We start from the raw sequence: 27,335 nt of genomic DNA on the forward strand, positions 1-27,335 counted from the left end.
TAAACAGTTAACCCTGACCTTAAGTCTTTCTTTATCGAGTAAAATTTAACCTCCTATCTAAAGGAAAAACAACGTTGCCAGGAAACAGAAGTAATAACAACCAGGGAACACCAGTTACTCAATGCTCACTTCTCATCTCAAACCAAACGACCTTCAGAAAGAATTCAGCTTTCAATTTTTATTCATTTATCATAAGAGAAACAATTGAAACAAGAAAATTGGCTATTTTATATCATGAGCAATAAAAATGATTGTCTTTCCATTTTTACTTGTCTTGATCTTGTTTGGTTTTCTCAGTGAATTGATCCAATTTGATTTTTTAATATACATTTACTGATCCATTCCTGGAATACTTAGAAACTGTGGATCCAATCGGCAGAAAAACCAGTTTCTGTCAGCACAAATGTTTCCCCCTTGCTTCATTTAAGGCTTGGAAATGTTAAATATTAATTTATAGTATAGTTAAGAGGCTCTTCCCTTATTAGATACTTCATTCAGTGAATTCACAGTTTTATTCTTAGAGAAGCACGCTATGTTTCTAGTTAGGCATAGCAAAGCGTGTCAAGCTCGGGAAGTACTGGCCACACAGCGTCTAAGCTGCCAGACGAACACAAAGCCGAATCCCACGGGTAAAGCAAGCTTTTAAAGCCCAGGATTCCTGTTTGTATCCGTTGCTTTTATGCATCTGTGTTTCTATTTAATTTAATATGATAAATCCTGAGAGAGGTGGATTCTGGAACTATAAAAACGAACATTGAAGGGGTTACAGTGAATGGAGGTGATACCTGCAACCAGAAAAACAAAAACAAAAACAAAGAAAAAAAACCACAGCAATGTCCTGTACTTATGGAGACTACGCAAACTAACCTTTGCATTAGTTTTTTTTTGATACTTTTGTAAATAGACTTAATAGAAAATTAAGACTAAGTTTCTATTAAGCTTATGGGAATTTTCAAGATAGCATAAACAATTTACATCCACACAGACATACAGACAGACACACACAAACACACACACATATATATGCATATGCATATGTATATCAACCTGTGAAGAATATATGTATATATAATTCAAGACAATTATAACGTTTTAAAAAGCAAGCATGACCTACGTTTCAATTTTTCACTCAGTTGAGTGTAGACCACAGTGTTTGCATCATGATATTGATAGCAGTTGACCCCTGACTTGGAGCCTGGCTTGTTGAATTTCTATTTCAACACTAATTATGATGTTCAATTGCTAGCTGAGAGACTGCATTCAGAACAGTACATTCCTAGAAATTTATTTTCTCCCTGTTAATTAACTATTTTATTTTTCCATACCTTATCATTCTTCTTAATTCTGGGCAAAACATGATTTTTATGTCTGGATGCACCAACTTTCAAGAATACTGGAAATAAACTGTGTTTTAAATATCTCAGCTTAATTATAGGTGGTATGAGTACAAGAGCTTTATGTGCAGCCTTAATGGTGATCTATATAAGGTCACTGGTCATGTGCATACATGCGAGACACTGGCAGGTTTCTTAGAAAATATGAAGTACGTAAAGGTCCTGTCTAGCTTTCATGACCCAGCTGGAGGCAGACATTTGAAATGAAGCACAAATTAGCCTCCTCTCTGACAGCAACAGACCATCTACTAGCTATATGGTAAAGAGCTCTGCTCATCAGCCTAGCAGCTGAGAGGAAACAAGGTACACTAACATGGATAATATAAGTCAAGCAGCTTGATAGAAGAATTCTTCATGCACAAAAGTAAATGCTCTCTCTGGTCAGCAACTCTCATTTTATATTTCTCCAGAGCACACCCTTTATTGTTGGTTATCTATAAAATTGATAGCTGTGAAAAAACATAATTAATAAAATACCAAGTTGCCTGGGAAATTTCATTGAAATGGGGTTCTTTGATTTCGCTCTAGAGACACACCGGGGATAACAGCTGGGTACTCGGAACTACACTGTTGTTGGCGGCCTTTATTACCATGCTATTCCTCAAGGACCAGCAGCCATTCCTCTGGATCCTTGGCACTTTCTACTTCTCTACTATCTGTCCCCTTATCATCTCTGATTGACTTTCATGATGTAAAACAAGAACAGAACTATCTTCCTGAATATTGTGTTTTGTATAAGTTCACCTCAAAGTCTAAGCAGCAATCTATGAATGGTGAGAATACCTTTATTTTAAGCTTCCTGTTTGATGCTTGTAATAAACTTATCAATTCCATGTTAAAAACTCATACCAGACAGCCAATCATCCTCAAGTTTCATTTCAATTTCTGATTTTTATTTCATCAGCTGCTATAGATTTGTTTTATATGGGAAGAAATACGTGTCAAAGGTTAATTTTCTGACACTTTTAATTTTTATTTTTTTCTCTTACTGAAAATGCAGTTTTCTTTTTCACTTAATATATTCTGATTAATGTTCTCTCTACTCAGATTCCTCCAGATTCACCCCCTTTCTGTCTCTCATTAAAAAACAAATAGGCTTGTATGGGATAATAATAAAATAAAATAAGGGAAAACAAAAACTAATACATCTGAATTAGGGAAAATAACAAAAGGAAAGGAGCCCCAAAAAAGGCACAAGAAACAAAATTCCACTTGTTTGTGCACTCGGGAAAAAATTAAAGTGGAAGCTAGAAATACATGTGCAAAGCACCTGGAAGGAAAAAAAAGAAGAGCAATAAATTGTGTGTGTGTGTGTGTGTGTGTGTGTGCGTGTGTGTGTGTAATAAAATTTAAAAGAAGAGGAAGAGGAGGGGGAGGAGCCATGACACATTATGAGACAAAGCGCCTCCAATTATACCCTTGAATTCCTTTTCTGTTGGCTGTTTACTGCCAGACATTAAGAGCTGTTTGTGGTGAGCAATGCAGAGAAAGCCAAGGCACCAGACAGGCGAGCTGGGGTGGGTGGACATCTAGGGATCCAAGAGTGGCCAGGCCTGTCTTGTAGAGGCTGCTGACTCCAGGTCTGTTCTCAAAGCAGTGGGTCACAGAGACTGAGCTGCCACCAGGATCGGTGGCTTATTCATCTATAATCACAAGGGGGAGGTGCTTATCTCCTCGGTCTACAGAGATGCCATTGGGAGGAATGCAGTGGATGCCTTTCGGGTCAGTGTTATTCACGCATGGCAGCAGGTGCACAGCCCTGTCACAAAATCGCCCGCACCAGCTTCTTCCTTGTGAAGCCGTCCAACATCTGGCTGGCAGCAGTCACCAAGCAGAATGTCAATGCTGTCATAGTCTTTGAATTCCTTCACAAGATGTGTGATGTAATGGCTCCTTACTTTGGCAAGATCAGTGAGGAGGACATCAAGAACAATTTTCTGCTCATATATGAGCTGCTGGACGAGATTCTGGACTTTGGCTACTCACAGAACTCGGAGATAGGTGCACTGAAAACCTTCATCACCCAACAGGGTATCAAGAGTCAGCATCAGATAAAAGAAGAGCAGTCCCAGATCACCAGCCAGGTGACCAGGCAGATTGGCTGGTGGTAGGAAGGCATTAAGTATAGCCGGAATGAACTCCTCTAGATGTTCTGGTGAGTGTGAACATGCTTATGTCCCCACAGGGGAAGGTGCCCATGTGTCGGGCCGGGTGGCAATGAGTGACATGCTGGAGTGCAAATTTGGAATTGACAAGATTGTTATAGAAAAGCAGGGCAAAGGCACAGCTGAAGAAGCAAACGAGAGTGGTAAACAGTCGATCACCACTGATGACTGCCTCTTCCACCGGCTTGTGCAACTCAGCAGGTTTGACTCTTCATCCCTCGTGATGGAGAATTTGAACTCGTGAGATACCGTACTACCAAAGGCATCATCCTTTCCTGGTGATCCCATTGGTGTGGGAGGTGGGATGCATCAAACGGAGATCAAGGTGGTCATCAAGTCCAACTTCAAGCCCTCACTTCTGGCCCAGAAGATTGAGGTGAGGATCCAAACCCCATTCATTGAAACACAAGCGGAGTTCAAGTGATCTGCATGAAGGGGAAGACCAAGCACAAGGCAAGAACCAAGAACGCCATTGTATGGAAGATCAAGCACAAATCACAAGTCAGTGCGGAGATAGAGCTCCTGCCCACCAATGATAAGAAAAATGGGCTCGGCTCCCCCATTTCCATGAACTTTGAGGTGACATCGTGCCTTCTGGCCTTAAGGTGCGCTACTTGAAGATATTCAAGCCTACATAGAACTACAGCGACCATGGTATAATCAAATGGATGCAATACATTGGCCGCAGTGGCGTTCATGAAACCAGATACAAGCTGCCCACCTCCCACTTACCCTTTCCACATGTCCAGGTACCACAGTGCGACATTCCTCAGTGACGGCTCCCCAGTGTTGTTCCTACTCTGCTACCTTCCCTTTCCAATAGCCCCTGAGTACAGGTTTCACATCACAGTGGGACTGGTCAGTAGTCCCTGGTTTCCTGGGAGGGTGGTTTTTGAGGCTTCTCTTCTGTCTGTCTGTCCTGGCTTAGTGCCAGGCCCTGAGTTTTGTGACAAAAGTCAGGTGATCCCCTCTACTCTCTACCCTTGTGACCATACCTCTGCAGTGGGAAGGTTGATTACCCACACTTCAGAGCTCCTGAAAAGGCCAGTAACCGACCTGGTCTTTAATCCCTATTCTTCTTTGGGATAGTATGAGCTCCGTTTTGTATGTATGACTTTGTCCAGTTATAACCCCAGCCCCAAGAAGACCTGTTTGTTTCCCCAGTGACATTCGCTTGGGCTACATTAAAGTTTTATTTGCAAGTGGATGTGGAAATAGAGATGGGGGCATATTTCCACTTCTCCTTTCAGCTCTGGGACTGTTCAGTTCTAATACAGGCCTGTACACACCCTACTAATGCTGCCTCGGTCTCTGTGAGTGAACTGATCCTGTTGATTTAGAGCCTTGTTCTCTTGGTGTCCTCCATTCCCTCGGGCTCATACACTCTTTCTGCCTGAAAGAGGTTGCGATGAGTCATTCTTCTGAGTAAAAGTAAAAGAGGAAGCTAGAAGTCATGGGGTGAAAGTCCTTAGAGAAATAAGGAACATAATTGAAGTCAAACTTGAGGAAGAACTAAAGAAATTGCAATTGAGTAGCACATTGCATCACAGTACACAAGCAACACAGAAAGTACAGCCAGCTTTCATTCCTCCTATGGATTCCCTGGCCAGTGGGCAGGCAACTGGATGAGGCTGGCAGGAACTCTGCTCCTCTGATTGAGGAGACTGCTGAACATGTTTCCTCCAGGAACAGACATATGGTCTGAGAAATCTCATTAAACTCAGGCTTGAATCCTTCCTATAGCGTAACAAATAGTCTCTAGAGACATGGCATTTTACCGTGGCTCAAATAAATGACTTTTGGTTGCTTCTAACAAAATTGAAGCAGTTATACAATGCCAATCAGACTGACAAAAGAAGCTTCACTTTTTAAAAAATGGTACAACCTAAGAATCACCCATAAAAATTACCTTCCTTTTGAGAAACAAGGAACTTACTCTAAGAGGCCATAATGAGGATCATCTTGTAGAGCTATATTGTAAAATGTGAACCAACTTTTCTTCAATGTCATCCTTGAGATACTGGCCTGTGTTTCTATTAATAATATGTAAATGTTATGCAAATAGAACATGCTGTGTGCCTCATCTGTCTCAGCGAGTGGTTGCAAGATGACAAAGGTATAGAAAGAGCTTCTTTAGTCTAGAAGGTCTTTGGAAGGAGGAAATCTCACTTAGCAGCAGCCTTGGATAATGAACCCGGGCATCTCCATCATGCAAAAGGAGGTTGGTGAACCTGGGGAAATAGACAGCTTCACAGAAAAGCAGACATTTTGAGCCTCACTTTCAAAATCAAAGCTGAAGAGAACTGAGTCCACAACAGATAGACAGGCTGATGAATTGAGCTGTCAAGAGAATGTAGAATAAGGTGTGGATTTGGGTGGTGTCAGATAGCAGCCCTGCACATCCCTCCAGGGAGGCTGCTCCTTCTGCCAAAAAGAGGGCGGGGAGCACTGACAGATAAAAGAAAGCTCTGAAGACAAATGGAGCAAATCACAGAGGACAGCTAGGAAGCATCCATTCATTATTTTCTATACTGCTGGAAAGTGCTGTCTCATTCTCCCTTAGAAGTTATGTACAATTCCTCCCATGTAAAGGCAGTCTCACAGATCCGCAGTTGGCTCCTTGGGTTCAAATCCCAGCTCTTTGCATTGGGTTTACTAATTTACTCATTTATTTCTTATTTCCAGCATTTCGCAACCTAAATTATATATTTTAACTTTTCATCCATGAAATGAGAATGGTCATTTTTACACCCTCTTTAATGTTATATGCATCAGATGAGATAAGTTCTGAAAGTGTGTGACATAGTGATGACCACAGCAGAAGTCCTAAAGAAACTTTAAGTGGTTGACTTAGTTCTCAGAGTAAAGGTTCAGTTACACAGCCCATCAGCGTCTCAGAGGATTTAGAAGCAAAGGAGAAAACTCAAACAAGTAAAAGTATTATTACAAATGTAGAAGTAGTAAACAAGAATATTTCTAAAATACTGTTTGAAAGAGTAATAATTTAAAAGTCACTATAGTAACAAGACCATAGTCCATCTAGTTGAGAAATGTGCTTTAAGATTAGCAGTGAAATCATTTTATTCTGTGGATGCAAGAAAGGCAAGGTTTCACAGATAATGAGTACTTCCAAACATTGTGTTAAATAAACTGTTATAAAGGGTGCATTCAGATCACTTTGGGTCAGAGCAAAGAAGAGTTTAGTAAACAGACTAGCCCTATAATCTTGAGATTTCTTGTCTCAAACATACTAGCTTGCGTTTTAATAAATGTCATTTTGCTCATTGATAGAAACAGGTTGTATTGTATGAGCGTAGAATGAAATGGATGTGCAATACCAAGCATGCCTGGGGATGCTTTATTTGTAAAAGTAGCAATTGTTTTAATCTAACAAGGATATTCAAAAACAGGGAAGATAGTTAAGTAGAACAATGTGTTGATGTATTAAAGTATACTGTTGCATAAACATTGTGTCAACAAAATACAGAAGGCCTCCCTTCTCAGCAATCCTGTGGCTAGAAGTTCACCACATCTATTTCAAGATCCATGCCAAAGAGTTATTAAACTCCTGTGGGAATCCTACTGTGAAGTGGATCTCTACATCACAAAAGATTTCTTCTGAGGTGAGGTGCCCAGCAGTGTGTACACTGACATCTACAAAGCTCTAGAACCTGCATTTTTTGGAGAAGGATGTCTCAAAGGCTGTGGAGTACATCAATAACACTATTGAACTTGCTCTGGTTAGCAAGAAACTGAATGTAGTGGAACAAGAGAAAATTGCCCAACTGATGAGCAAGATGGGTAGCACTGAGAATGAATCTAAATTTGGTGCAAATGCCATCCTGGGAGTGTTTCTGGCTGTCTGCAAAGCTGGTGCTGTGAAAAGGGAGTGCCCCTTTACCCTCACATTTCTGACTTAGCTGGCAACCCTGAATGAAGTCATCCTGCTGGTCCTAGCTTTCAATGTGATCAGTGGTGGTATTCATGCAGGCAACAATTTAGTCATGCAAGAGCATGCCCTGTAGGGGCATCTTGTTTTGGGGAAACCGTAGAGCAGAGGTTTACCACAACCTGAAGAAAGTCATCAGGAGAAGCTCGGGAAAGATTCTGTCAATGTGGGTAATAAGAGCAGATTTGAACCTAACATCCTGGAGAACAAAGAAGCACAGGAGCTGCTGAAGACAGCAATTGCAAAGTCTGGCTACACTGACCAGGTTGTCATTGGCATGGATGTGGCTGCCTCTGAGTTCTACAGGTTTGACAAGTATGGCCTGGATTTCAAGTCTCCAGGTGACTCCAGCAAGCTGACCTGAACAAGTCCTTCATCCAGGAGTATCCAGTGGTATCCACTGAAGACCCCTTTTGACCAGATGACTGGGAAGCTTGGCAGAGGTTGTCAGTTAGTGCAGGCATGCTGGTGGTGGAGGATGATCTTACAGTAACCAATCCTAAATGGATTGCAAAGGATGTGAGCAAGAAGTCCTGCAACTGCCTCCTGCTCAAAGGGAATCAGATCATCTCTGTGACCGAGTATATGCAGACATGTAAGCTGGCCCAGTCCAATGGCTGGGACATCATAGTGTCCCATTGAACTAGGGAGCCTGAGGATACGTTCATCACTGAACTGGTCATGGGTGGGGGTTCGGGGGAGCTCTGCCCTGGATAGATTAAGACTGATGCCCCTTTCCCACCTGAGCACCTGGCCGAGTACAATCAGATCTGTAGAATTGAGGAAGAGCTGGGCAGCAAAGCCAAGTTTGCTGGCAGGTCTTTCAGAGACCCACTGGCCAAGTAAAGCATGGACTAGAGATCCCTAGAGCCACCAGTTGTTGCGGTTCTCTCTGTCTTTGATGTCATCAAAGCAACTCAAGGACAGCCCAATGCTTGTCCTTCCTATGTCACTGCTTCCTTAGGTGTCCAAAGACACACCTGACCACCTGGAGCCCTGCTGGAGATCACTGCTTTGTAGTCATGTGATTGTTTCTGAATCATTGTTTCTGTCACCTGACTTCCCAGCTAGTGTCTTGAAGCCCTCAGAACTCCAGTGTGGCCACAGTCAAGACCCTTCCCCCAGTGGTTTACATACAAAATAAAAACAGTAGAAACCCTCCCCCATGGCAAAAGAAAGAACAATAGAAGGGAAGCATCCACAGATTATTAACTTGGACATGTATACACTACAGAAGCTGTTGACAGTTTTCCATATCAACAAGATGGGGCAATTTAATACTTGGTTTGCAGTTCACATTTGTAAAGGCAGTTTTTGAATGTGATTCTTAGCAATCTTCAAGCATAAATGGAGCTGATTATGGGCTTTCAGTACTTGAATCACTAGGTTGGGCAGGCATGCTGACTGACAGCACTGACTCTCAGTTGTTTCATTTGTACACACAATTTTTAGGCTTTCTTTAATATGAAAGAATTCTGTCAGGCATATATGTATATAAAGCAAAGTGAAGCAGTCTCTGCTCCAAACATGTCACTCTGACATGAGTATATTGTTATACTCTACCTATGTGTCAACACCTCTAACTAGAAACTGTGTCCATCAAAGATGGATGTGGTAGGATGATGTCATTACACAGGCGAAGGCAGGTACAAGATAGAATGAGGCCTGTCATTGGATGAGAAGGAAGGATGGGTGGGAGAAAAGTTTTAGAGAGGGGGAGGAGACTGGAGTGAGGGAGGGAGAAGCAGCGGAGAGAACATGGAGGCGGATGTTAAGATTCCTCTCTGCACATTTACAGGTTGTTATGAATATTCTTAAGGGATGGATGTGTACAGGGATTCAATGTCTTAAGTGGGAAATTACATATTATCAATTGGATCATAGGTTATTATGTTGTGCGTTTTTTCATGTGACGATTTAATTGAATTCAAGAGAGTATGTGGTGGCTGTAGACACTGGGCCACTGCGTAATGGAGATGTGTGTATCTGGCATGGTGGCAACCTGCCTTTGGAACTAGATGGGCAGAGAGATTGTTGCCAGGTTCAGTGAGAAGCCATCAGCAGTGTGGTATGGGATGGAGCAGAGTGGGTGAGACACTTTGCTGTCTAAGATGAAGATATCTACCAGATATCATGGGGGGCACTATGGTGCCAGACCTAGTGCAGGGTAAAAGACAACATTGTTTTTATATAATTTTACAGCAACAGGATGTTGAGTTGCCTAATAAATTTAAGGGTATGAAAAGAACTGATCCCAACAATAAAAGTTTGTGTGAAGAAAGCAAGACAGTGCTCATCTCATAGTGATTAAGAGATTATTCGTTCTTTGTCACAGATGAATGAGCAGTGCCATGGGACACAGATTCAGGTTGCTCTCAACTATCTGTTTCAATACAGAAGCAATTACAGGAACTATTCCCAATCATGTGACATTGTAGGACCTGATCAGCCCTATATCCGGGAGGTTCCACTCATGAAAACACAGACAGAAAGCGATGCAATTAAGCAAGAGGTTTCATGATCCAGTGCAGTGGGGTGGCCCTGTAATTGAGACAGAGGCGACACTCAGTAACAAAAGCACACACCTTTTATACACTGTGGAGGACAGCCTTTGGCAACAGCATGAGTTGGTCCTTGATGATGCATGTTGACCCTTTCATCCACGGTGAAATATCTTTGGCAGGCAGATGGGGGACTGCAAAGGGCCCTTCCCTCTTCACGCTCATTTCCTGGAACAGGGTGTTATTCTAAATTCTTTGGACAGGGTGTTAAAGTCCCAGCCACCTGGTGTTTCCCTAAGGTGGCCTTTTTCCTTAAAGTTTGAATCTTACAGCATCATTAGCAACAATCACAACAATATCCTATTAAACTGAAAGAATGCCAAGCAGGCAGTTGCCCACACACAAAAGTGTATGCTACAGGTTTTATCAAATACTTTTAACTTTGGGATTGGTAGAAACAAATGATGTATTAATACAGTCCAAAGTTTTATCTGAAGGTTGAGAAGATATTAGGTCAGACACAGAGATTGTGAATGGCCATGAAGGAGACTAGCACAACTTGCTTCTAAATTTTCAACATTCCAGTTCCCAAGAATAACAAAGTTGTGATCAGCCTTTCAGCCTTAGGCAATGTTTAATATATGTGAGGATTCAATTTTTGTATGTTGTACTTTTTCAGCATATTGAAACTATGGTCATGATAAGAGTAACTTATTTGTAACATAAACTGCAATATGGGGATTAACTGCACTGACAATAATCCAGATTAATACTTAATGAATACTTAATTAATGTGATAGGAATAGCACCTCCATTCAGTATTCTCACACCACCCCTGCCCATCTCCTTCTATCTAATGCCTATTTCTCCTTTTCGATTCATGGAACGCCAGCTTTATTTTCTCTGACTATGGGGTTATTATCTTCACTTACATTACCTTGATAGTAGATTTAATTAAAATTATAAATCTCCTTCATCTACTGAAGTCTTTAGAGCATTTCAGAAATATTTTCATTTTCTTATTATGTTAATCAATATTTTCCTCTTATGTTTGAAAATCACTTTCTAGGTTGAGATTTTGCTATTTCTTTCAATAGTAATAGATTAGGTAACTGTGCTCAATATCTAGTACTGTTCTTAAAGTAAAAATCAATTTTAATTATGTGGGACATTATGTGTTTGTGTGAATGCGTAGAATGATACATAACCACTAGCAAGATCTCAGCAGTTACAAATACTTGGTTAAAAAATACTTGGGTTTTGTGAATAGCAAGCTTCTAAATTTTAACTTTCTTTTTTTACTCCTATCCGATCACATGAGCTCCAAATAGTGTTTAAACATGCTTAGACTTTTTACTATACAATTACGCATACTTTTTTGCTATACTCTAATAACTTTTACATTGGCAATGACTATGGCTATGATGTAGGATATTGAAAATTAAGACTCAGTCTCATACACTCAACTTTGAGTACATGTGATAAGCCAGCTTTCTTTAAAGCCACCTTATAGTAAGCACAAACAACTTCATTCTTCATTTATGATTAAATCTGTTTCTCAAGGATTGGGCTATGCCCTATCTCTAACCTTAACAACAAATGGTTCTGTACTGCCTTTTGGGGAAACAACAATCATGCCTTTGTTTCAAAAAAGTTGTTATAACAACCCTACAACCTTTGTTTCAAAAGGTTGATATGACTATCTTGTGATGGCCACTTTGCTATGTTTTTCCTGTAACTCTTATTTGCCTGCCAAACCCCAGAAGTCCAGAGCTGTAAAGACCCTTCTCTTACTCATGTCCAATGCTGACATCTTGAAACCCATCTTAAGAGGAAGAAGCCCATGTACTCAAAGAAAAAACATGTTTTAATTAGTTGCTAGTAGCATGCTTTAATGAATTTTGCCATGATAGTTTGGATTGGCATTCATTCTCCTCTCATGTTCAGATTAACACATGATGAAGAGCTTATTTAGAATTGATGGATTTTGCATTGGATAGTATCAGTCAATTTCTTTCAGTTATGGTGTGGAAATAGGAGTCTTATTGAAGCTGTGTGTCAGTGTGGGAATGTGCTTTCTGAGAGAGGAAAATAGAAGGATGCCTGATATGAGTCATTATTTGATAGATAATATTTGTATGGCCCTGCTATATAGTTTTTGCTTTTTTGATGCCTCAGTTATATGCACCATGAAATAGGAAAATTAATTAACTTATTTTGAGAAGCTTCTATGAGGTTTGAAAACATTAATAGATGTAACTCAATAAAATTAATGCTACAAAGTAGTAAAGAATTAAGATATGTTAAATAACATCCTCATGACTGTTATAACAATTAATTTTTGCAGAATGGTTAGATGTGATTCCTATTATTCTGATAATAGGAATTTAGAAACTGAGGCTTGGGAAACTTGGCCCTCACTCTGTCTAATGAAATTAAGTGTTTGAAAGTTTAAATAGCATAAATATTAAAATGCTTTGGAAAATGTGAGTCACAATATAAATAAGTCCTACATGATTATTTTCACAAAGAGAATGAAAAATTATAAAGGAGGTATTAGCTAAATATACAGGCAGTGAAATGAGAATGGCAGTTTCAGTATATGGCAAGACTCCCCTCACCAAAGAATGAGAAACTGTGCCCCAGCTATCCCACAGCAAAGCTGCTATTGGATCCAACAGTAATAGTATCTTTAATCTGACACTGGTTTATGTCAATCAGAAGCCGTTCGAAACCAATTATATTTTGCAATCAACTACATGTTCTTTAATGAAAATACTAGGTAATCTAAATACAATTAATTCAAATTTCCTTTTATGAGTATCACCTTTATTATTTATGAAGTTTTCAATGTTCATTTCCTGACCATTTCATGGAATTTCAATGAGACATTTCCTGAGATCTCTTTTTCATCCCACTTCCCTGTAGGACAAGCTGAATAAAGATTAGCTAGCAGTTCTGTTTCTCTATGCAGAGTGCTTTTGCACTCTTAGACAACATGTGGTCTGAGTTTACTTATTTCACTGAATAAGATGACCTCAAGTTATCGACTTAAGAAGTACATTTTCTCTGTATACCTCCTGCTTATTATGTTTTTTAAAAAATGCATTTGGCCCTTGTGCTGAAAAAAATTACAGTTAACTTCATGATAATAGTGGTGATTTCCGGGAGAGGCTCTGTGGATCCTTCCCTCTGTAATTTGCTGGCTGTTTCTGACAACCCCTCACAATGGCTGTAATCAGTGTGGTGATTTTTGCGATGAACTGTGCCCAGACCTGCCCATCACTGCTTCACTTCACAAGGTTTAAAGTACTGCAGTACCTTTCTGAGTTTGCTGTTAATTGCAATTAGTCAGTTTTTTAAATTATTAATTGTTTGAATTTTTCTTAATTTGCATTTAAAGAGACTGTAAACATGAGTCAACACTTTTCACTTTTTTATCAGCAAGAAATACAAAATTGCAGAGTTTTGTAACTGCTGTTCATGCTGGAGGTTATTAAACAACAACAAAATAAATACAGGAGGAATATTTTTTTTCCAGAGATTAAATGTCAAGACCAGACTCCCATAGGGAATTATAAACTATACTTCTTCATTCTCTTTCATTGCCATGGACTTTACATATCAAGTGGCTTAGTAATGAAAGTGAATGAAATCTAAATATGTAAATCTCAATGCCAGGCTCTACCTAGCCCAGCTATCAAAGGAACTCTCCATGAGACAGATGCTCGGACTTATTGCTCATTGTTACCATCCTAACTAGCAAGAGTGGTGCCTGTTGTATAGCTGATGCTTAGTAGGGATTTTGAATGGATGAGTGAATGAGTGAATGAATGAATGAATGAATGAACGAATGAATGACTTATATCTTCTCATGTACACACATGTACTTTCTGTTGCATTTTACTTGTTTCCTGAGCCATCCAGATAATTTGTTTCTATGTATATTATTTATAATCTCACAATAAGGTTAAAGCTATAGGAGCCAGGTTCAAGACTGCAGCGGAATTATCCATCCTAAAAGCTGCAGGAATGAAGACATCGTGCTGCAGAGAGGTACCTGCAGACACTCATCTTGCTAGCTTGTTCTGGTTTCAGTGATGGCCTGAAGGAGAGGAAGCCTTAAGGAAAAGCACCTACTGTAGTGTTTATTGCATTATTACAAACTTTGACTATTGTCATCAATACAAAGCCTTAATCTTGAAAACAAAGGAAATCTTTGAACTCCCTGGAGATCCTAGAGAAACTAGAAAAGGTGCTTTATAAATGCACACTACCGTGTTGTGGCTGTGCTTGGATCTTTTGGCCTGTGGCCTGTGGGAAGCTTACTCTTGGAAAAGAACACTCAAGCCTTTCAATGGAGTAAGAATAGAAACATTAGGATCAGCTACTGTTTCCTGTTTCTGTCTTTCCTATACCATTAACAATACAACACAACAGAGACACTCATACAGTTGAAGACCCCTTAGGGCTCCTGGCTGTTTGGTTTACTTTAAGATGATTAGAAACGGGCAAAATGTTCAAATTAACTGGATGATTGCAATTTAACCTTTTAAATGTAGCTAACATGCAGATGAAATTAAAAGGAGGGACTTCTTTGTACAAGGAGATAAGAATGGGCTGATTTGCACTCGTCTACATGCTGACCTTTGGTTGAATCAAAACTATTTGTTGAAAATGCTGTCTTTTTTGCATTGGATAGTTTTAGCTCCTTTGTCAAAGATCAAGTGATCATAAGTGTGTGGGTTCATTTCTGGGTCTTCAAATCTATTCCATTGACCTCCTTCCTGTCTCTGTAAAAATACACATGCAGTTTTTATCACAATTGCTCTATAATTCAGCTTGAGGTCAGGAGTGGTGATTCCCCCCAGAAGTTCTGTTATTGTTGAGAATAGTTTTTGCTATCTGTGCTTTTTGTTATTCCAAATGAATTTGTAAATTGTTCTTTCTAACTGTATGGAGAATTGAGTTGGAATTTTGATGGGGATTGCATTGAATCTGTAGAGTGCTTTTAGCAAGATGGCCATTTTTACTATATCAATACTGCCAATTCATGAGTATGTGAGATCTTTCCATCTTCTGAGATCGTCTTCAATTTCTTTCTTCAGAGACTTGACATTCTTGGCATACAGATCTTTCACTTGCTTGGTGAGAGTCACAACAAGGTATTTTATATTATTTGTGACTATTATGAAGGGTGTGGTTTCCCTAATTTCTTTCTCAGCCTGTTTATCCTTTGAGTAGAAGAAGGCTACTGATTTGTTTGAGTGGGTGTGTGGCAGTCAGAGCATCTTCACAGAGGGAAGGGGATAACATTTGAAACGTAAATACATAAAATATCAAATAAAAATAAATTAATTAAAAAAGACAGACTACATTGAAAAAGACATGTGGGTCTAGAGAGATGTCTCATGAATAAAGCTTTTGCTAAACATTATGAAGATCTGGGTTCAAGCTTCCAGAACACACGTAAAAGCTGGGCAAGGTAATGCACATCTGTAATCCCAGTGTGCACAGTGAGATGGAAGGCAAAGACAGGAGCATTCCTGGAATATCATAGACAAAGTAGTGAGCATTGAGAGCAAGGAACCATGATCTAAAGCAAAGTAGAAGGTGAGTATGGCTCCAACTCTGTGTCTCTATTTGCTCTCTACATGCATGCATAATCCATTTATTTAAGACCCCACACCCTAACCACACACATATCAGTTATAGAACAACATACAATAGGTTATCAGTTCTAAAAAAAGATATCCAAGCTTTCAGGAAGGTAATTTAATGTCATTTATTGAATGCATTGTAAATATGCATACTATGTTATAACTAGAAGAGAAATCAGACCAAGAAATTTTAAAAACAAATTATATTCCTAAAGGTGTTGACAAAATATAGCATATTCGGAGTGGGAAATGCCAACATATTAAGCCTTCCTTTCAGTTTTTTTACCAAATAACTAGTAGTTTATATAAGCATTGTTAGATTTTCAAGTACAGTGGGTTTTTTTGTTGTTGTTGTTTGTTTGTTTTTGTTTGTTTGTTGAGACAACATCTCACTTTATAGCTCTGGCTGGCCTGAAACTTACAGATATATCTACCTCTGATCCCATGTGCTGGGGTTAAGGTATGTGCTACATGCCCAACATTCTTAGAATGTTTAAAGAAAGTAAAATAAATAAGTAAATAAATAAATAAATAAATAAATGATAAATAAATAAACACAGTTACTCAGTGGTTTCTCATATATTTCAAAGTAATTCATATTAATAATGCAAATCAGTATGTTGTTGGAAGTTATATTCATATATGTGCTTGTGAAGGCCAGATATTTATATCAGCTATTATGAACTTTATCTTATACATTTATTTATTTATTTATTTATTTATTTATTTATTTATTTATTTTATTTACTTTTGGTCTTTGAGAAACCAGTTCTCAATGAACCTGAAGCAAGCCCTAAGGACACTTCTGCCTCCCTCCCAACCCCAACCCTGAGATTACAGACATATGCCACCATTTCTGACCTTTGAAGAGTGTCTAGGAATCAGAACTCAGGTGCTCATGCTGTACATCCATAAGTTTACGTACTGAGCCACATCCCAGTCCCTGAATACCAATTTTGAGTTCAGTATTTGCCATGCTGACAATTGTAGGGTATGTAAAGAAACAAACTGAGGAATCAGCTTCCAGCAAACTAATGATGTAGCTTGGGCACATGGTGTAAGCATGAGGAGATTGCTAAGCAACACAGAGAATATTGTATCCAATAATGGACTTTGTTTTGTCTATTGCTCATCTTTAGAGCTCCTACATGTTAGTTATTAAATAAATATTTAACCAGAAAACATGAATGAAGAAATGGCAAGAAAAGCAAAACCTGGATTTCCAACAATAAAATCATTTCTATGAAATATTACTTGGCTGTCTAATTAATCACAAATTGCTACTATAGCTGAAAATGACTTGTTAAAATTAAAATAAATTATGTAATGTTCATCATTATGTTTGTGACCCAAAAAGTTCTAACAATTGTACTTGAAATATCGTACCATACTGAGTAAGTCATTTTTTTCTGTTATTGATGATGATAGAGTTGCTGTAGGTGTTAGACATATTTGATAGAAGATAAAAGATAGCAGATGATAGATAGATAGATCATACATAGATAATAGAGAAAGAAATGATAGACAGTTGATAGATGATACAGGTTGATTTATTTTACTAGAATGCAATAAATCCTCTCTATTACAGCTTACCTATTTGATAGTGCTTACTGATTTCAATAAGTAAATGTGGTTTTTGTTTTGTTCTCTTAATTTTTTGTTTTGGTTTTTTTTGGTTTTCGTTTTGGGGTTTTATTTTTTGTTTTGTTGCTGTTGTTTCACGATTCTCATTTGAATTGTGGACTGTAGTCGTCTTTCACAAAATAATCTTACTTTTCCCCATTATTATTTAGAAAATGGTTTATTCCATTTTTTCACATTATTGGTTTTTGTTTTTACTTGGTCAAAACTATGTGGATAATTCTTCCAAACGTACTGTGGTTTATAGATTTTGGCGTGTGCGTGTGTGTGTGTGTGTGTGTGTGTGTGTGTGTGTGTGTGTGTGTGTGTGTGTGCAAATACATGCTTGCTTTTAATCTGTGGTAGTTTTTCTAATGCTAAAATGGATTTTAGTTGCTGAAGAGAGCCTCAGCAGTTAAGAGCATTGGCTTTTCTTGAAGGAGCACCTTTCAGTAAGCAGCACCCAAGTTGAAAAGCTACAAAGCCCATAACGCCTGCCCGGGACCTGCAGTGCACTCTTCTGGCCTCCGTGGGTAGCAGCTTACACATGGGAATACCCATGCAACCAGACACAGAAATAGAAATAAAATAGCTCTTTCTCATCAATTTTCTGTTACACATTGCACAGTGCAATGACAAGCAAATGGCGGCAAGAATATAACTCTGGAATGTACTATTTTTACCATCACTTTCCTGTCACAGGGAATAGATATTTATCTCTCTGATTATACCAGTCAGGATACATTCATTTATTTCACTTATGTCAATCACCATGAAAACAGATGGATGATGGTGACAGTTTAGTAGGCACCTCCCTATCTTTGTAGAGCTAAAAATAAATCCATATCAAATCTCCAAACGGAAGGACCTTGCTGTCCAGTGGCAGAGATAAATAAGGTATAAAGATATTATTTGACGATATAATTCTAACCAAGGAAGTGAGTGTAGTAAATATCAAATAATGGCATCACTGAGAACTCAGTAAGACTTCACACACTGACAGGGTGAGACAAGAGATTGAAATATGGAGCCTACTGATCAGGGGTGGGCATCACAGAAGTAGCAGTCATGCTTCCCCTGGAATGAATGATAGAAACAGGAAGGGATGTTATTTCACATGGACATTAGAAGAGAGGGGACATGTGACCAAACCAAAATGCAAGAATGCATGAGACAGGAAGCTACTAATGAGGCTACTTATGATGAATAGAACTGCAGCAAAAAGTCACTGTGCACAGATCTAAATTATTTCTATATAATTAGTTTGTGGAAATAAACTTTCTTGATTTATTTGATTTCCAAAAATACGCAGCTCATGTGGCAATAATAACTGTGCCAACAATGATTTCTACTTGACAGATCATTTTATATCCAATGTCATAGTGGATATCTGCACCAATCCTGTGAGGACATTCTTGTTAAAATCACAGAGAGTGGAATGTGAGGTTCCCAGAGTGGCAACTTAGGTTATGAAACTAGAAGGTATCTCAATATACATGTGAATACAGTTATGACCACAATAGAGTGTTTACCCAACCTTAGCTATCAGAAAACATCTGATGCTTGATTGTGGTCATGTGACAGACACTTACGATGTTTTCATATAGTGTTAAAAATATAGATATAGATATAAATATAGATTATTGTTAACTGTTGATTTTAGTAGGAGAGTGGTATATTTATAATTTTTTCATATTTAGTATACTCTACATATAAATTTTTACCTAAATTTCTCTGGGAATATTACAGTTACTTTCTATGTCATTCTTACATTAAAATTTAATAGACTGTTTAAATTTTTCTAATGGAGTTATAATATCTCAGTGATATGCAGAAACCAGTTGTTCTGGCTCATGTGCTCATCTGCTTGATTGCCAGAGGGTAGTATTGATTTCAGAGGCAGTAAAATGTGCAAACAGCCTACAAGTCCCAATTGATATGTGACAGTGAAATTTAGCTCATATCATAACCATAAAAATTACCATGGTCTCAGTGTTGGAGTCATGAGGCAAGCTGCTGAGCTCTAGAGTTGATAAAGGGTTACTTATGAGTCAATGTCACTGAAAGAGAAATTTCCCATAATTACTAGAGTGAGAACTGAATGAAGGTGCCTTCCCTCTTCCCTCAGGCTGCATGCGAAAGGTTTCATTTGGCTTCTTGCAATTTCCAGGAGGATTAAAGTAAAAATTGTGTAGCCAAGGGACCCATCCATAATAATAGAATACCGTTGGTTAACCTTGACTAAATCTAATTTACTCGGTGGAACTGGTTACAGAAAGCTCTGAAAGACAGATGCCAATCCTCAGCACTCTTTATCAGATCTCCCTGTCACATGCTCAAATGTTTCACTAATTGCTCATAATTTATATGGTAAAAGTATATTATTAGGTAAGATAAATCTTGATTCTCTTTTTAATCTTTTGATAATTAAATCGTCATTATTCAGGATTTGGAGGTTTAAGGAAAATAAGCCACATTTAAATGTATCTATGGGTTATTATAACTATATTATAGTTCTTTTATACTTTTCACAAGAAGTACATAAATGTCACCATATTTTTCTTTGGTTAAATTGTGAATACATCTAGTTATAAAATGCTCTTTAGTAGAAAAAACATATTTTTAAATTTATAATATTATGTGTTTAGATTAATTCCACTGTTGATTACTGAGAAAATAACCTCTGCATTTTTTTGTGAAGTTCTCTTCAACACACACACACACACACACACACATGAGGGGGGGTGTTAAACAATGTCACATTGTATGTGTATAAAGTGATTACTTTTCTCTCTCTAAATTGACTTTAGTTCAGGATCAAGATAGTAGGTTTTAGAACCCCTCCATGTTGTTTCTGTGTATACTCTGGTTAAATTTTGGCAACTTGACATAATTTGGAGTCATTTGGAAGACAGAAGTTCAACTAAGTTAGTGACTCCATCATATTGGCCTATATGATTACTGTGAAAGGGCAGGTGATCCTGGGTGATATAAAAAAGTAGTACGAGCAAACTTCAGTTTCTACCTCTAATTCCTGTCTTGAGGTTCTCCCTGACTTCCCTCAGTGATGGACTATGACCTGAGAGTTGTAAGAGAAAACAAGCTTTTCTCTCCCTAACCTTCCTTTAGCTGTGGTTTTATCACAGTTACAAAGAAGAAAACTGTGAGACCCTGTAGCTTAGCTCTGGGCTCTGTTGAGACCATAAAAGAGTTTTATTGGTCAAGGTTTCTGGTAAAATTCTATTGTCCTATGTAAAGAAATTTCATTATAACAAGTTTGCTTCCAAATAGTTGTAAAGGATAGGTTATCCACTATGACTGTATTACTTTAATTTCAACATAAGTACCAGGAATTCAGCAACAAAGGCATGAAAGTACACTATTAAAATTGAAAACACAGAATCTTCATGAAATAAAATATTTAAATTTGAGTAATTGGGGGATAATTTTTCTGTAATTACACATTTTTCCAAAGACATTTTATCTAGGTACCTCATTAATGTCACCTTTTGTTGATTTGCTGGACCCTGGGATAAAAGCTGCCTTAAACAGAGATTAGACAGGGATACAGAGCGAGCAAGCTTACCAGGCAGCAAACAGCTCAGTTAAATTTTGCTTGTGATAGCTCAAGTTTAAGATAATGGCTCTGAACTAAGGAGCAGAATGGAAAGCCTGTTGTGATGACATCTATTCTGCGTAATTTACTAGCACTCTTAGAAGTTTTGAAGGAGATAATATATCTAAACATCTTGTAAAAGCCAGAGAAAGCTATTTGAGGACACAGGAAGCCTGGCCTAGCCGACAGTAGTAGGAATTTTGACAGGCTGAAAGACTGACCACGGGTGACTCAGGATCTACCATCAATTCACTTTTGTGAGGGACAGCTTGACCAAAAAAGTTTTGTTTAATAAATTTGATATCCTTGACCCCGCCCCAGCTTTTGTTCGTTCAAACTCTTGTTTAAATGGGATTTGAAAAAAAAATAGTAAATTTTCTGAAATGTAAAGATTTCACTATATGAACTTTCTCCCATTTCCACTTTCTACATTTTCTGTAGTACCATTAGTTCATTCATTTGTAAAGTTTCATTACTTTAATAACCTCTCCACTTCCCACCCGCAATACTGCTATATTTTTTTCTCACATATGTATTTGAGGGACACATTCAGATCAGCAGTAAGTGAGACTCAGTAGTTTCGATAAGTGAGTTTCAGTAGTTTCAATGACTATAAGTTGAGATTCCTAAGACCTAAAGAGCCTCTCTAGAGGAGTCTTGGGTGGTAATGTGCTTTTAAAAAGAAATCCTAAAACTGTTTCTACGTTCCTTTGTAAAAGCTGGTACTTGCTTCATTAGATGGTCGAGCCAGTGCCTTTTATACGTGAAGGTTTCTGTTTTAGTTTTGTTTTTTTCCCTGTCATTTATTTCGTCATATCAACATTCTCCTGGATGATCTCTTCAGTTAAAGACTCTTCATGTGCATGAGTTGCCAATGATTTACTGTACTTCCTTGTAATTTACCATATTAGCTATTGTTGCAAAGATTAAGAAAGTTAATGTTATAAAAATTTGGATTTCAATACTTCAAAAAATGTATTTAGAAGTCAAAAACCAAATAAAGATTTTTCTGTTTTCATCCTAGCAGAGAAGCAAACAGAAAAATTCATGCTAGATGTTTATCATCTTGGCCCTACATGGTCATTCAACTGCAAAGTATTGACTATATATATAGTAAATGTTACAGTCAATTTTATTTTCATACTTTTTAATGTTTATTCATAACTCGTTCAAAAATTGGAAGAGTATATTTTGGATAAAAATGTACTTTTTATGTCAGTTTGATATTAATTAAAATCCCTTAATCTTATCCAAAAGGAAACCATTGAAAGTTTAGACTTTAATTATATCTACTGGGTTGCTGAAATTTACTGAAACTAACAAACATCAAAATCAAGAAGCAATCAAAGCAAGAATAATATTCATACAGTTCTCTCTGTGTAGGTTGTGCATGTGTATGCATGTGTGTCTCATGGAATAAGCATGAGTGTATGAATTTATAAGAGGAGCAATAGAAATTCTCTGTAGTGGTCCAGAGAGAATATATTACACAAGCAAACTGAGAGTATCTGTGCTTCTTCTCTTTTGCATTTAGCTAAACTAAGGCCCATTGGTGACTAGCAGAGAAACTTATGAGGATAATGGTCTATTGTCTGTTGAAGAGGTTCATCCTCACATGTAAATGTCAGGTGAACTACTTTCAATAACACAAGTCAGAATCTCCTTTCATTGTGCTTTATAGATTCATGTCAATTTGACATATGCTAAAGTCATATGAGAGGAGGAAACCTCAATTAAGAATTGGGCTGCAGGCAAGCATGTAGGGCATTTTCTTAGTGATTGTTGGGGAAAGGCCCCGCTCATTGTGAGTGATTCCATCCCTGGGTTGGTAGCTCTCGATACTATAAGAAAACAACTGCATACGTAGCAATGAATAGCCTAGTAAGGGCACCAGTGGAAGGGGAAACCCTTGGGCCTGCCAAGATTGAACCCCCAGTGAACAGGATTGTTGGGGGAGGCGGTAATGGGCGGCGGAGGATGGGGAGGGGAACACCGATAGAGAAGGGGAAGGGGAGGGGTTAGGGGATGTTAGCCTGGAAACCGGGAAAGGTAATAACAATTGAAATGTAAATAAGAAATGTCCAATTTAATAAAGATGGAGAAAAAAAAAAAAGAAAGGAAAAGAAAACATGTTGAGTGTTGGGCCAGGTAGCCATGGGACTGAGGGGAGCTGGCCTGGACCAAGAGTCCAGTTTTGATGTGCTCCCACCTTTGCTACCTAGAGGAGTTCACATAGCCTGGTAGCCAGGTCACAGGTTCAACTTCCTCTCCTCTTATAAGGACGTGTCTGGCAGTTCCTGAAATTTCTTCTTATGCAAATGAGACATCGCCAGTGCTTTGGCCCCTTGCCAATGAGGTACACTCACACTAAAAACCCTTCCCTCCCACAGATGTTTAAGTAGCCTTTGTTCCCCACATTAAACTCATGATCTCACTTGAAGCCTCTCTTACTGGCAGCACTCACAGCTGAAGTCTCTTCCGCTCCTGTCTCACTTCACCCCTTCATAATCTCTGCATTACCTCTTGCTCCTAGTCCTGACTTCTTTTGATAGTGAGAAGTGATAGGAAAGTGTAAGCCAAATAAGGCCTTTGTGGCCCAACTTGGTTTTGGTCATGGTGTTTCATCACAGCAATAGAAACTCTAAGACACCTGTTCTTTCAAATTGAAAGCAATCACCTTTTCAGCTTACCAGATCCTCCATCCATTCACTATCTAGGAGCATCCCAGTCTTGCTTAGTCTGGCTTCCTCTGGAATATATAAATCTTCAACTACAGCTATGTTCCCTTTAAAGAGAATACTGGAGAACTGATTCACCAAAGAGGCTCCACTCTAGGCAAGGTTTTGAGAGTTGTGTGGTCATATAGGAATATCCTATATGTCAAATGGTTTCAACTTTAGTACTTTAGCAATGTTTAAATAATTTAATACAAACTACATACTAACATTTTGAACTTGAAGCAATGCACAGTTTATTTCTTAAGGCAGAACAACATTCCTTTGTTCATTGTGCCTCAAAGACTGCCAGAATACATTCATTATAAAATCCCAAACAAAGGAAGATGTTGGCTACTTTCAGATTTCTCTCAGTCTTATTAAATTTCTCCTTTAGGTCACTGCTAGAGATGCCCATTCACTATTAGTTTCTGTTATTCTGTATTAGTGGCATCTATTCACAAATGTGTTCTACTTGCTGTAGTAAATTATATACCCACCCTTGACCTGACTCCCAGGTCTCTTCTTTTAGAAAGACTTTCCTGATGTCTTACAATAGATAAGATCCTCCAGTCATCACATTAATTACCCCTACTTCATTGTAATTACCAGAATTTTAAAATAATTTTGGTAGCTATATATTTTACATGTTCTTTTCTTGCTAGAAAATAATCTTCAAACTGGCACCTTAAATGCAAGCAAGCATATGACAGGTGCTTAATAAGTATTTGTTGAGTAAATACACACATACAGGCATGGAGTGTGTCTGTGTGCATAAATACATGGTATTACATACCAATAACAATCTTGTTCCTACTGTTCCTCCATAAATGAACATATAGTCACCTGCTGTAGAACCTATTATCATATCAGGTACCACGTACTCCTAAATTTCTCCAGAAGTCACTGTAAATCCTAGTACATGATAAAACAGGAACAGAAGAAAAACAACTCTATTTGTTTTCTGATAGATCCCTTTGAACCTTTCTGAAGACCAGTGCCCACAGTCAAGGTCTGTTTATAGCTCTAAGGAAGTTGGCAAACTTGCACTGTGCTGGAGTTTCCCTCTGTGGTTTTGGCAAGGTTCACTATATATTTTCTCTCTACTCTGTGACCTCCTACATCTTGTTTCACATTGTGGAACTGTCTAGAGACTAAGATATATGGAAAATATGTCCTTCCTCTTTGTAATAGATGTTCTGCCAACATGGGGGTACATTTGTACATTGGTACACTTTCCTAAGACTGGGAAACATTTTGATGAAGTGTATATATCTTCTATCCTAATAGCAAACATGTATCTGTGAAACTTCAATTTCTTTTCCTGATAACCAGAGACAAGAAAAAATTATCATAGACATCTAAGTGGAAAAGAAGAGGAAATTATAGAACTGGTATAATTCCAACCCAATGTTTTAATGTGAAAAATTTTAATCCTTACAAAAATAAAAAATTCAGTTCTCAATCTGCATTGTGCATTAATGACAGCCTTTTTTAAAAAAAAACATGGTGGCTAGAGATAGTGCAACTGTAGGTGACTACTGAGATTTAACTCAGTCATTGTAAGAACTGCATGAAAGTCATTTCAGGATCTAAAATCCAAATGATGAGATACTTTATCTCCAGGCAAGAAATGAAGTATCTGTTTTTCAAGGAGATAGGGTATTCTCTTCTGTATGAGTACCCAGAGTTCATTGCCACTGGCTTCTGGATCGATCCCATTCTTCTAAATGAATGATGCTGTCAGAGTGCTGAGGAATGGTGAAGAGTTTTACAGTCAGGTCTAGTTGTAATGAAAATGCCCTTGCAGCTTCCTGGGCTCCATCAAGGCAGCAGGATTAAATTTGAGCTCAGGTTTTGAAATGATAAAAAGCTGTTTGACGGAATTTTCAATATGTTTATCAGAAAAAAAGCTGAATGTACAAGATAACTTCTGCAAGAAATTTGGAAGTGGAAATGGGTATCTGGAACGTCTCAAAAGAATCTCCTGCAGTTAACATTGCTCATGTTTCTACCGCCAACAACCAGCACTGCACTTTTCTTCCAGAATTATTTTTGACTAGCTTGGAAGTCATCCAGGTCTGACTCTCCCAAAAGTAATTTTGTAAATGTGAGAGGGACTAAGTGGGTTCTGATTCAAAAGACAGATGCACCTGGATGTCTTTTGTACAGCTGTGAAAGTCTGCAGGACGGTCATCACTTATCATCCCACAGAGAGACAGCTTAGGTGTGAAATGCAGTTTTTTTCCAGAGGTGCTGAAAGCTAGCAAGGCGGATCAAAGCTAAACCAAGCTAATATGTACATCCTTATGTTCTCATTCCTCAGAAAACATTCAAAAAACGATGCAGAAGATTTTTGACCAATATAGATTCCCTTAATTAAACCCTCTTAAACAAACCATGTCCAAGTTCATTCAAATTTAGCAATAGAAAAAAATTAGCCACTACCTCCTCATGGTTGTTTAAATTTATTAAAGCATGAAAATGTGAGGGTTGAATGTTAAACAGCGAGGAACAATAGATAAAACTTGACGTGGAGGTATTTCTAATGACCCCTCACTTCTCAGTGAGCAACGTACAAATCCACCACGTCTTTTCATGCCAATAACACTCGAGCTTATATCCACTCTTACATGGAGGGTAAAAATGAAAACATCATCATAGGATTTCCACTTACCATAATATTTTAATGATTTCATACAAAATTTATACACTTGACTAAACAGAATCAAATACAGAAACAGAAAAGTGAATTAAGTATTTAACAGTACTCTCATATCATTTACCTACTAAAACTTTCATTGTCTAGGAAAATTTGTTGTTAAAATTTATGTCCATCCTGAGAAAAATTTCCAGGCATTTATTATTGGTTTTTTTTCTACCAACTAATGAATTTCTAATTATTCAATTATTTTCGTGATTTCCCCCACCAATACCATGTATAAAGCAATGGGTCATTGTCATTAAGAAAGTACTTGCTAACCAAAATGGGTAAAGGTTTCTACATATTTTCATGATTATTTCTTTAATAGTCTTCTCTATGGCATCATAAGTGATAAATAGGCATATAAAAAGTTAAATATCTCAGAAGTGCTGTGTAATTAATAGATTGTGGTTTTAGTTAGGATAAAAGGATCCCAATATTGCTTCCATCATGCAAATGGATTTTGAAGATTAATGGCACAATGAAAAAGTCATCAATTTTCCAGAAGAAAGTGCATGAATGTGCTGTAGTAAGAATGAAGGAAACCTAGATAGACGTGGGTTGTCTGGCTGGGGTCCAGCATTTCAATACTCTTCCACTAGCTGACTTGATTATTCAGTTTACGTTGATATATAAATTCTTCTATGACCAACGGATTTCTTTTCCTCTATTATACACTCAATAAACATAAGCACTGCAAAAAGACCAGCCTCAGCTTGAAGCAGAGTTCTGAGGAAGAGGTGTTCAGGAGCATGAAAAGAACTACTCAAAGTCAATTACGAGGTACAGCTGTGTTCTGCTCAAAACAGCTTTCTGAAGATTACCAGACAACTCAGTTCTCACAGACCAAAGCCCAGGCCCTTATTTACAAATCAATTTAACTATCCACATTCGCACTTTCTGACCTTAGCCCCTTGACTCGTAGGAAAATACAGCAGCACATTTTTCCTAAGATTGTAATGTATTCACAGATCTCCCTACGTTTTAAAGCACAAACAATAAACTAACCAGG

The 27,335-nt window shown here is 38.0% G+C and overlaps 1 protein-coding gene and 1 pseudogene across 2 annotated transcripts in view; both read left to right on the forward strand.

Annotated features, from left to right (window-relative positions):
* Window positions 1–27,335, forward strand: part of Nrxn1 (neurexin 1) — a 1,103,898-nt gene that overhangs the window by 333,764 nt on the left and 742,799 nt on the right. The window lies entirely within an intron of this gene.
* Window positions 533–4,867, forward strand: LOC116905014 (annotated as a pseudogene).

Source organism: Rattus rattus, chromosome 7, assembly GCF_011064425.1.
Source record: "Rattus rattus isolate New Zealand chromosome 7, Rrattus_CSIRO_v1, whole genome shotgun sequence".
Classification (NCBI taxonomy): domain Eukaryota; kingdom Metazoa; phylum Chordata; class Mammalia; order Rodentia; family Muridae; genus Rattus; species Rattus rattus.